The sequence below is a fragment of the Lolium rigidum genome, chromosome 7 (genome assembly GCF_022539505.1).
Source record: "Lolium rigidum isolate FL_2022 chromosome 7, APGP_CSIRO_Lrig_0.1, whole genome shotgun sequence".
Taxonomy (NCBI): domain Eukaryota; kingdom Viridiplantae; phylum Streptophyta; class Magnoliopsida; order Poales; family Poaceae; genus Lolium; species Lolium rigidum.
Genome location: NC_061514.1, coordinates 334248870 through 334258736, shown reverse-complemented (window position 1 = coordinate 334258736; position 9867 = coordinate 334248870). Strand labels below are relative to the sequence as shown.

At 42.7% G+C, this 9867-nt stretch overlaps 1 pseudogene; it reads right to left on the bottom strand.

Moving 5' to 3' along the window:
* Positions 1-7694: 7694 nt before the first annotated feature.
* LOC124669961 lies at positions 7695-8987 on the bottom strand (annotated as a pseudogene).
* Positions 8988-9867: the final 880 nt, after the last annotated feature.

Genomic DNA, 9867 nt, shown 5'->3' with positions numbered 1-9867 from the left:
AAACGAACACCAAACACGGCAGACCCTTACTCCATACTGAGATGCTGCCATACCTGGCTTTGAGGAAGAGCAGCGACAAACATGGATCTCTTCGAGGAAGAGCACGCATCTAGTCATGGATTTTCCAAGCCATTCATGTACTAATTTATCCACACCGCTTTGCTGCTCGCTTGCCCGAATGCGCTGGCCTCCTGCCTGCCACTCGCGCCGGCCGCCCACCTGCTGCCCGCTTGCCGGCCTGCCTGACGCCCGCTTCAACCACCGCCGCCTGACTGCTACTCCCGCTCGCCGGCTCGCACCAACTGCTTGGCTCGCGCTGGTGCCGGCGCGCTCGAATTCGGGGGGCGCGAGTTGGGCTAGGATAGTCGGAATCGGCCGGAAACGGAGGGACGACGGTGGGAGACGAAGCGAGACGGCGGAGGCGGAGGGTCGCCGGCGGCTCGGTAGGCCTACTTTGCGGTTGGTGGGGAGTACGGGTCAAACAAAGGGAAAAACGATTCGGTCTAGAGTGGCAATTTTCTGTAAATACTTCAAATGAAATGGGCAAATGTAAATAACGGTTCGGTTGTTAATGAGGAAGCTGCGGGAATCACCTCAAAGCACCTCAAAACGTGCTTCTACATCTTTGCCTGTAGGGTACTTTAGCTTTTGAAAAGCCACAACCCAAAGCCACCCGTTTGTTTCGATTCACAAAAAGCCCAAACAAACACCCCCTTGCAATCGGTGGCTTCTCGGGCCTCTGCCGCTCGGCGTGGATGTGTGACTGTCTGCTGATGGGCCCCGCAATTACTGTGTCCCTCAACACGCACCGAGACCACGCTCGCTTCCCTGCTCTCGCCGCCGCCTCGATTCCGGCCGTCGCCGACCACATACGCCGCTGCTGCTTGCCGGCGAGGATCCGCCCCGGTCTCCTCCCCCGTTTCCCCTGCACCACGACGCATGTTCGCGTCCGCACGAGCAACAGCGTGAAACCCTAGCTCCAACTTCGGTCTCGGTCGCCGGCGTGGTTCCGGCGCCGCCGCGCCTTGGGCTGCTCTCCCCCATCGCCTGCGCCTCCTCTACGACCCCCTGAGCTCCTGCCTACTACACCTCTCGTGCGCCGTCTCCAGTGAATCCTGCGCACCGGCCGCCTCCCTCCCCAACTCCCAGCCCTCCAGTATGCCGCCGTGTCTTGGGGCGAGCGCATGAGCGCCATGATGTTGTAGTTCCTTACCGAGTAGGTCGCGAGTATTCCTCCCCATTCAATCCTTCGTGACTAAGGAGACATGAGGTGGCGGTGGTCAGCGATTTTGATGTCCTGGTGGTGGTCCTCTCTGGCTCTGCCAGAAGGAGAGCCATGCCGATTTTGGTAGCCATGGTGATGAAATAGAAGTACTGCAGGTGGACTCTAGGGATTGATTTGTTCTATTCTTTCTCATATTATTATATTGTGGGTTCGTGAATCCATCAATAGGATGCGGATCTGTGAGGTCAACTACTGAATTTCGCATGCAGGTCATGGAAAGCTCCTCTTGGTGTAGTTGATTTCTTTGCTGAAATTTATAGTTCTTCAGTGGTGGCCTTTTTATCACTGGTGGTCAATGCTTAGTTCCGACGCCGGATGCAAAATAAGATGGAGTTCGGATCTTGCGCGTTCTCTTGGTGAGAGTCACTGCACTTCATCTTTTTGGATTGTTATCTCAAAGTTTGCTGCTCAATATTCTGATTATTATTTATCATGCTAGATTTCCTTCTTGGTATGAATATATGCCGAAATTGTGCTGCAAGTTCTGTGAATGGGGAAGAGTAGAAACGCATAGCAAAGTAAGCTTTGCATGTTCTTGTCACTGCACTTGTCTGTTCAGATTGTTACCTCATATGTGCGTTTTTTCCCTTTTTATGAGTTGATGTACACAAGCTGATTGATGAAATGAGATACGTTTGGTAACCTTCCATTGGCTTGATAATAATGACATGACCAAACCTGGTGCCAATTTTGATGATTTTATTGTATATTTATTCTTCAAGATGAGAGTTCCAGTTTTGACTGCAACTTTTAGGTGTTGAACAATGTCAGACCAATATCTGGTCTCGCTCCGACCATGCTTACTTTGGGTGATGTCTTTTTACTGTTCTTCTGTTCTACCATAGCAGCTTTACAAGTATTCCATGATTACATATTTTATTATATTATTGTGATCCATGATTTACTTTGCACCATGATATTTATTCTAATAGAAGGTTTTGCATTATGATAAGCAAGCAACTTGTGCATAGATATGGGTGGAAAATTAAACTAAAGGTGTAACCCTGTTTACGGCTGCTCTCAGGAGACACACCGTCGGTCTCCCTGCGGACGACGATGAGGATTCTGATCTCCAGATTGCAGTCGCCCCTCGACTGGACTGCAGGCATGGTCCTCCCCAATCTCCAGACTGCAGTCGCCTCTCCACTGGACTGCATTGTTGATCTGTTTCCCTGTCAGGTTAAGTACCGTGGTATTTTTTTTTCTTATTTTGATTTTTAAAGATTTATCAATATGGTGAGAATTTTAAACTATTGTACCTTGCACAATACTGGGTTGCATAACTAAAGTGAATGTTGATACATCCATTCATAATTTCTTATGTGAAATATCTATGATGACAACAGACCAATAGCCAATGGATTAGCTAATCTCTTTTATTAGAATGTCTAACTTTTCTTGATTTGGAGGATTTATACTTTCTTGAATACGTGTTCATATGCCTCCAATTTTTTCATACAGAATACTGGAGAAGGAAGAGTTGCATGGCTGGGAAATAGAATCTTTGTTTGTGAATTCCATCCCAACCTATCAAATAACAAGGAGCTATTTGCTAAACTTAAGGTGCCGTTTTATATGTTCCTTAAATTCTGAGAGTAATTATAGAAATCTGATGCAATTTATAAAGAACATTATTCTAATTTTTCTATCCTACCTACGAAACCACATCTAAAGATTTAGAGACTGTTGCGTTCCTTCAGTACATGTCAAGTTCTGAACATGCATAGGATTTCATTGTGAATCAATCCAAATAGTGGATCTGGAATCTGGCTTCCATGTTGTACACTCATTAAACTGAGAGCAGCTAAAACTAGCAGAAGGTATATTATTCTAATCTCAATAATTCTATGAGTTATTACTCCCTACGAGTTGTTTGGCCTAGGCTGTAGCATAATGCATGAAATTTTGTTACCTTCCTTCTGTCCTTTTTATTTGATATATCGGCGGCATGCCATCATGAGCGAAAACTCAATGCTCTTTACTTGCCTGCACTATATACAAATAATTGACTTAATGTGAGTGATTGTTCTTTAGCCTTCGTTCTCTCTTATGTATAAGATTTGATAATTGAAGTTCTATGTATGCATTACTCATGATAAAGGTGGCCTAGCACAAATTCTCAATAATAATGGTGTTCGTGTATATTAAGAGCTTACTGCCTCCTGTTTAGAAGTAAATTCTCAGATTTTTGTCTTCATTTAAATCATTTATATATTGTCTTTTCATTGTTTACTGAACTCTTTTTTTATTAACATTTCATAGACTATTACATCAACTAAATTTGTGGCAAGGTTATATAAGGAGAACGAGTATGGAACAACATTGCCAGCCTCCATGCAGATTTGCAATCTGCTCTAACACGTTAAATTGTTGGACACATTCTGTCGAATAAAATTACACAAGTGAATATGTTAACTGGAAACAAGTATTTTGCGCATCACCATGGTGGGTGATTTTCTCTTGCATTGGTTTTGGCGCTTAGAATCCTCCAGATGGTTAGGAAAACTCCTGCAGGACCTAGGCATGGCTGTTTTGTTATTATTTCAGCTAGGTTAGATGCTATCATAACAATTTTGTATTTTATAGTTGTTTATCCTCTTGGCAATTAATGGTGATACTCTAATAGAAATTGGTTATAACTTTTGCTATCCAATGGATTTTATTGACAAAGAATATTATAGGTATCATATTTTTCAAGGATCATGGGATAATATCAGTTGTACATCTTATTACATGAGTTTCACGGTCGACTATTTTATATTATATTATTTCCTAGATGGCCTCAATATTATAGGTTTTGTTTTTTCCTTCTCTTCATATAAGTTTCTCTCATTAATCATATCCGTTTTGTTTATATTTTAAAAAGGGAAATGTTATGGATAGCAGGATAGCGAAAAGATTATGATTTTTGTGGTGTTTGAGAATGGTTAGTGCTTCAGAGCTTACATTTCTCTACTGGAATAGAAGTGTTCCTTTATTTATGTGTCTAAAGAGTATTGCAAGGTTCATTTGTGTACTGAAATAGAGGTGCAAGTTATGTCTCCAACATTCCTGTATATTTTTGTGTTTAGCCTTCGGTTAGAATTTATTTTCCCCTGAATAAAATAATTTTGCTTTATTAGGTGTCTATCTATGGTCTGACAAGAATATTTTTGTTAAAAAATTGTGAAGCTATCTTGTGATATAGGTGTGTATGTTGAACAAACTACTCGCTCACTGTCCACATTTGTTTGTCAGACGAATTCATACTTTGTACATTTCTGAATCGGAGATTGGACTTGGCTCAAGCAGAAAATGTCTCAAGGCTTATTTCAGCTAATATCTGAATATGCTGTTTATTATTGCGCGGTCTCGGGACAAGCATATGTTTTCAGCTTCTCAATACCAAAAGCTAGCTTCAGAAACTTGCCTTTTGTTCTAATTTTTAGAAACATTCACTTTGTTTCAGTAATTTACATTTATTTTTTCCTTTTTACGGTGGAAGAGCCTATTAGGCTGTAGCTGTAGTTAGCTCACTGTCTAACAAAAAATATCTTAGGTAGCTCAATGCCACTTTCCTCACAACATAGACATGTAAATATTGAATTGTGGGAATTTACTTCTTATAAAGTAAACATTTTCGTTTTAAGTTTATTAGTGTCATAGTGCCTTTGCTCATCGCTTACTAATACCTGCTACTGAATTTTGGTTTAATTTATTTCTTCACAGGTAATATACATCGTTCATACTGTTATTTGGTAAGCTGAAAAATAATTGCTCATTTTTAGTGCTATTGGAGGAATTACAGAAGGCTATATGAGCACCAGAACTTACGTTACAAGCCTGCAATGGCTCCATGACATTTATTCTTACCTGCCATGATATTTCCTTGCCGCCAGTCGATTCATCCTCATTTGTTACATGTTCTAATGTCACATGGAGTCCTTGGCAAAGAAGAGGTTGTATGAGGATAAATTGGACAAGACTGCACAAGGCACGTTAATTTTCTACTAATGTTTTGTGCATTTGATGGGCCCTTGTTTGGGTTGCGGATGTACTAACCGGGCGTTATTGCTTTCAGGCTGTGCGCTAGGCAATGGTGCGCTCGATGTTTCCTTGGGGATAGTCTACATCACAGAGCTGCAGTGTTGCATTGCATGGGACGCTTTACACTTTTTTTTGAATGTAATGTGTATTGTATGGAGGCTAACCTGACCGCCCTGGTTAAGACATCATGTGTGTGTATGCATGAGGGTAGGCCTATTGCCTTATGCTAAATATCCCGTATGGTGTCATAGTGACAATAGTCTGTATATATGATGTGTTCAGCTGGATGTTTATGTTGCGTGATTTTTTGGTTGATCTATCATGTCTGGTTCTTGCCTGTGTGTTCGTGGTGCCTCCCTGGCCTGGACCTACTTATTTAGTCTTTGTTCATTACCCACATCTTTTACTCTTATAGTTGGATATGAACATCATAATTTTGATGAATTTTTTTTATTTTTGATTGTTGAGGTTGCAATCAGCTAAGGTGTTTTAGTTTTCTGACAGGAAGGGAAGATGATGCTTATGTGTCGTATATCTCTGGTAGGTAATATCCAGTTAATACTATAACACAGAGGTTGGTAGTTACACTTTTTCTTTTTGAGCATCAATCTAAATTATCAATGAACTACAGGAAAATGTCAGATGATGGTATATGGGAACTTAATTATACTTTTCCCACCACAAGGTCAATCCAAAGAGGAAAGCCAACATGATATCAGTACATGGATGAATATGGGGGTCAAGAAATTTTTCCTAGGCCTATATATAATCAACTGGTTACTTTCAGTACAGAAGAAATGGAGTGCACAACAGTTTTTCTATTCGAGAGTTTGTTAAAGAAATACATTTGTTGTTTACTTTGTCTCACCTAACGACCACATAATTTTTGGTACCAATGAGGTTCACAAATGAACAAATTTGTAAGATCTACCCGCATAATTTTATAATTACTCTTCTTTTACCTTTTTACCTAATTTTTGACGTATATTTTTCATAATTTCACTGACTAAAGTATTTACCTTTCCATTGGTATATTTTTCATAATTTCACTGACTAAAGTATTTCACTGACATCATATGTTCTTCTTTATTTTCGATAAAAGGCGATTTTTTACTTAAAAGATTTAAGCACATTACACCCAACATCTACATAACTGAGATGCACATACCCGATCCAATCCACAAGCTATAATCAAAAAGAAAAAAAGTGAGAATCTCTACAAGTACTCATGGCGGAAAATATAAAAGAGCCTAAGGCGAAGGAAGGCCAATCTATAGATTACACTGTCATCTATGTTGGGAAGAAATGTCGCACGCTCTCTTATTATGACATGTTCCACTTGAAAATTATGCGTGACTGCCACCAGACCACCACCGCTTTCAACATGCTTTCGCGATGTCAACGTCTGCCTCTATAAGGCCATTTTTTCCAGCCACAAGGTTTTCATGGGCAGCCTGCCATAGCCCGAGGCCCTCTATTTTGTTTATGGGCGTGTTAAAACAAAACCAAAGAAAATTAAACGTGTTATAAAGGATATTGACATGTAAAAAACACATGTAGGTCGACCATGCTTACCACCCAGTGCCAAAGAACATTGTAGGCGGCGAGGCGAAGCTCGCCTATCCATCTAGTTTCTTCTACTTTAATTGAAATGCAGGGCTTCTGCCAGCAAATCGAAAAAAAGGTTTTCTTATTTCAAGATAAAATAAAATATTTTTTTAGAGAGTGCGTTATTTCAAGTTTTGTACTTGCTCCATCCCAAAATATAAGGCCACCACATATTTGAGGTAGAGCTTTGACTAACAATTTAACTAACAAAATATGAGTTATATGTCACCATAAGCATATCATTGGGCTCATATCTGATAGATGTTTCAAATACTCCATGTGATTCATATTACTTGCTACTAGTATGGATGTGTCTAGAACTAAAACAAATCTAGATACATCTATATTGGTGGCAACTAATATGGGCCGACGGGAGTGATATATATTTTATTGGTTAAATTATTGGTCAAAGTTTTGACTCAAAATATGAAGTGTTCTTACGTATAAAAATGGAGGGAGTATTAATTAATAAACAGATTGAAAAGGTGGGTCAAACATCGCGGTGCGAAAAAATGAAAGCCTAGAATTCGTAGGTTTCAACTTTTGATAGAAACTCTAGGCATATATATCATCGATGACATTGAAACAAGTTACTATTACTGTTTTATTATATATCAAATGGGTGATTATGTAAAACATCAATGTGAACTTCTGTGACTTTGCTAGGCCGGAGTATATATATATATATACACACACATATAGTAGTAGCCAATCATAAGAAAACAGCGTTGTTTCTTGTAATCCGGCATGCCAATCCGGCAGTGTTTGTCTTGGTTTACAGACGGACACGCTTGGGCATCGGAAGTGCAGGCACAGTTACGTGACCCTTTTGCTGCAGCATCATCACCGTGTCGTACAAGCTTTCTCTCATCGGAGTGAACTCCATGCCCAGGTCCTTGAGCATCCGGTTGGAGAACTTGTACGGCTTCACCATCGGCTTGCCGTCGCCTTCGTCCTGGTACTTGGCGGTGACGGGGTAGTGCGGGAAGAGGTCCCGGAGCAGCTGCACGAACTGGGCGCGGTGCAGCACGGCGCTGAGGCAGAGGTAGCGGTGGCCGCTGCCGCCGCCGCCACGCGCGTCGTGGAGCTCATAGACGAGGGCGTGCGCGCGGGCGACGTCGCGGACGTCGATGTAGGCGGTGACGGCGTTCTGGTACTCCCGCTTTTTGCCGGTGAGGAAGCGGGCGACGTGGTCGCTGCTGTAGTTGAGCGTCTGGTGGAGCATGGGGCCAACCGTGATGGCCGGCACCACCACAACCAGCTCCAGGCCCCTCTTGGCTGCCTCCTCCGTCGCCGCGATCTCCGCCATCATCTTCCCACAACAATACAGATTCTGCAGACCAGGACAGGTATTATTAGCTAGGTTTACAGTTGAATTGGGAGAAACTAACATCGCCGGATGGAGAGAGGGGGATGATCGAGCTCGCTCGTTACGCACGCCAGTTCGTTTGCAGAAGTCGTAGTCGCTCCAGCACGTCTCGTCGACGACCGTGTCGGGGCTCCGGTTGGGGTCCATGTGCACGGCGCCGTAGGAGGAGGTGAACACCATGCGCCGCACGCCCATGTCCGCCGCAGCGTTGATCGCGTTCTTCGTCCCCTCCACAGCAACCACCATGGAATCCTGTGTGCATGCGGCCTATAGGTAAGCACTCCATCTCCATGTATATACGTCTTCAAGCTCAGAAAGTCGTCAACTTACATTGTCGTTGTTGGTTGAGGAGGCGACATGGAATACTCCGCGGCAACCGCTGAAAGCGGCGCTGAGGCTGTTAGTCTAGGACGTCGGCGCGACACAGGGTGAGCCTCTCCTCCGCTCCATCCAGGGCAAGCAAGTGGGCGTTCTTCTGGTCCGCTTCACAAATTTACACCATTTCCGATCGATCAGTCAATTAACGAGCAAATAATGGCGTACTAAAGGTGCCTAGCATCACTTACAGGGATCCCTGACATGGTAGCCACGGTCCAGGAGCTCCTTCACCACCCACGACCCGATGAAGCTTCCTGCTCCGGTCACACAGACCAAATGCTTCTCGTCGCCATTAACATAGGCCTTGGAGCTGGACGGCATGGTGAGCTGGGGATTGGGGTTAGTTTGTGGCTGATGACAATTTGTGAACGAAAATGCAGTATTAATACTACAACAAGCTAGGTGCGACGTAAGCTACGTCGTCACTACCTAACATGGGCACGATGAAAATGAGCGGCACATGTGATTCACAAACCGCATCCCCAACAAGATCAACATGCTATAGTTTACTACCCGGATTCTTTTTTGATAATTTTCTATGTAACAATGAACTTCACGCTAGCTGCAGTACACACAGAATAGTACTCCGTCCATTCCTATAAAAAATCGTACGCACATTTTAAGACGAAATTTGATAAAGAATTGAGCAACGATATCTTAATAATTATATAGTCTGTATTTGATGTTGTTAGATTCGTATTGAAAAATGATTTCTAATGGTACCATTTTTATATGAAATATTTTGTATATACATGGATTAATTATTGGTATAAGACAAATCTTAATATGCGTTCGTGGCTTATTCATTGGAACGGTGGAACGGAGGTAGTAGTAGTATTGTTTTCCCATGTCGCTTCTTTCTGGCCAAAAATAGAGTAAGCCAAGGCTCCACTCTTAGAACCCAGCTCCATCGGGCCCTTCTAGGGGTGATTGGTAGGCCACATGGGGCCTCACGGTATTACCGCCCAAGCTCTGGCGGTACAACTACCAGCCCAAATGGAATCAACGGTGGACCACACTCGTGTCTGGATACAATGCCTGCAATGTGTTTTGTTTTGTACCAATCCCCCCTTATGCCTTCTTCCCATCGGGAATCAAAAACCTCTCTTAGACATAAATCTATGAGTTGTATGAAGACAGTCTTTGCCTTGTGTGATTCTGGTAGTGCGAAGTCTCTCCCGCACCGGAATTCTACCTAGCT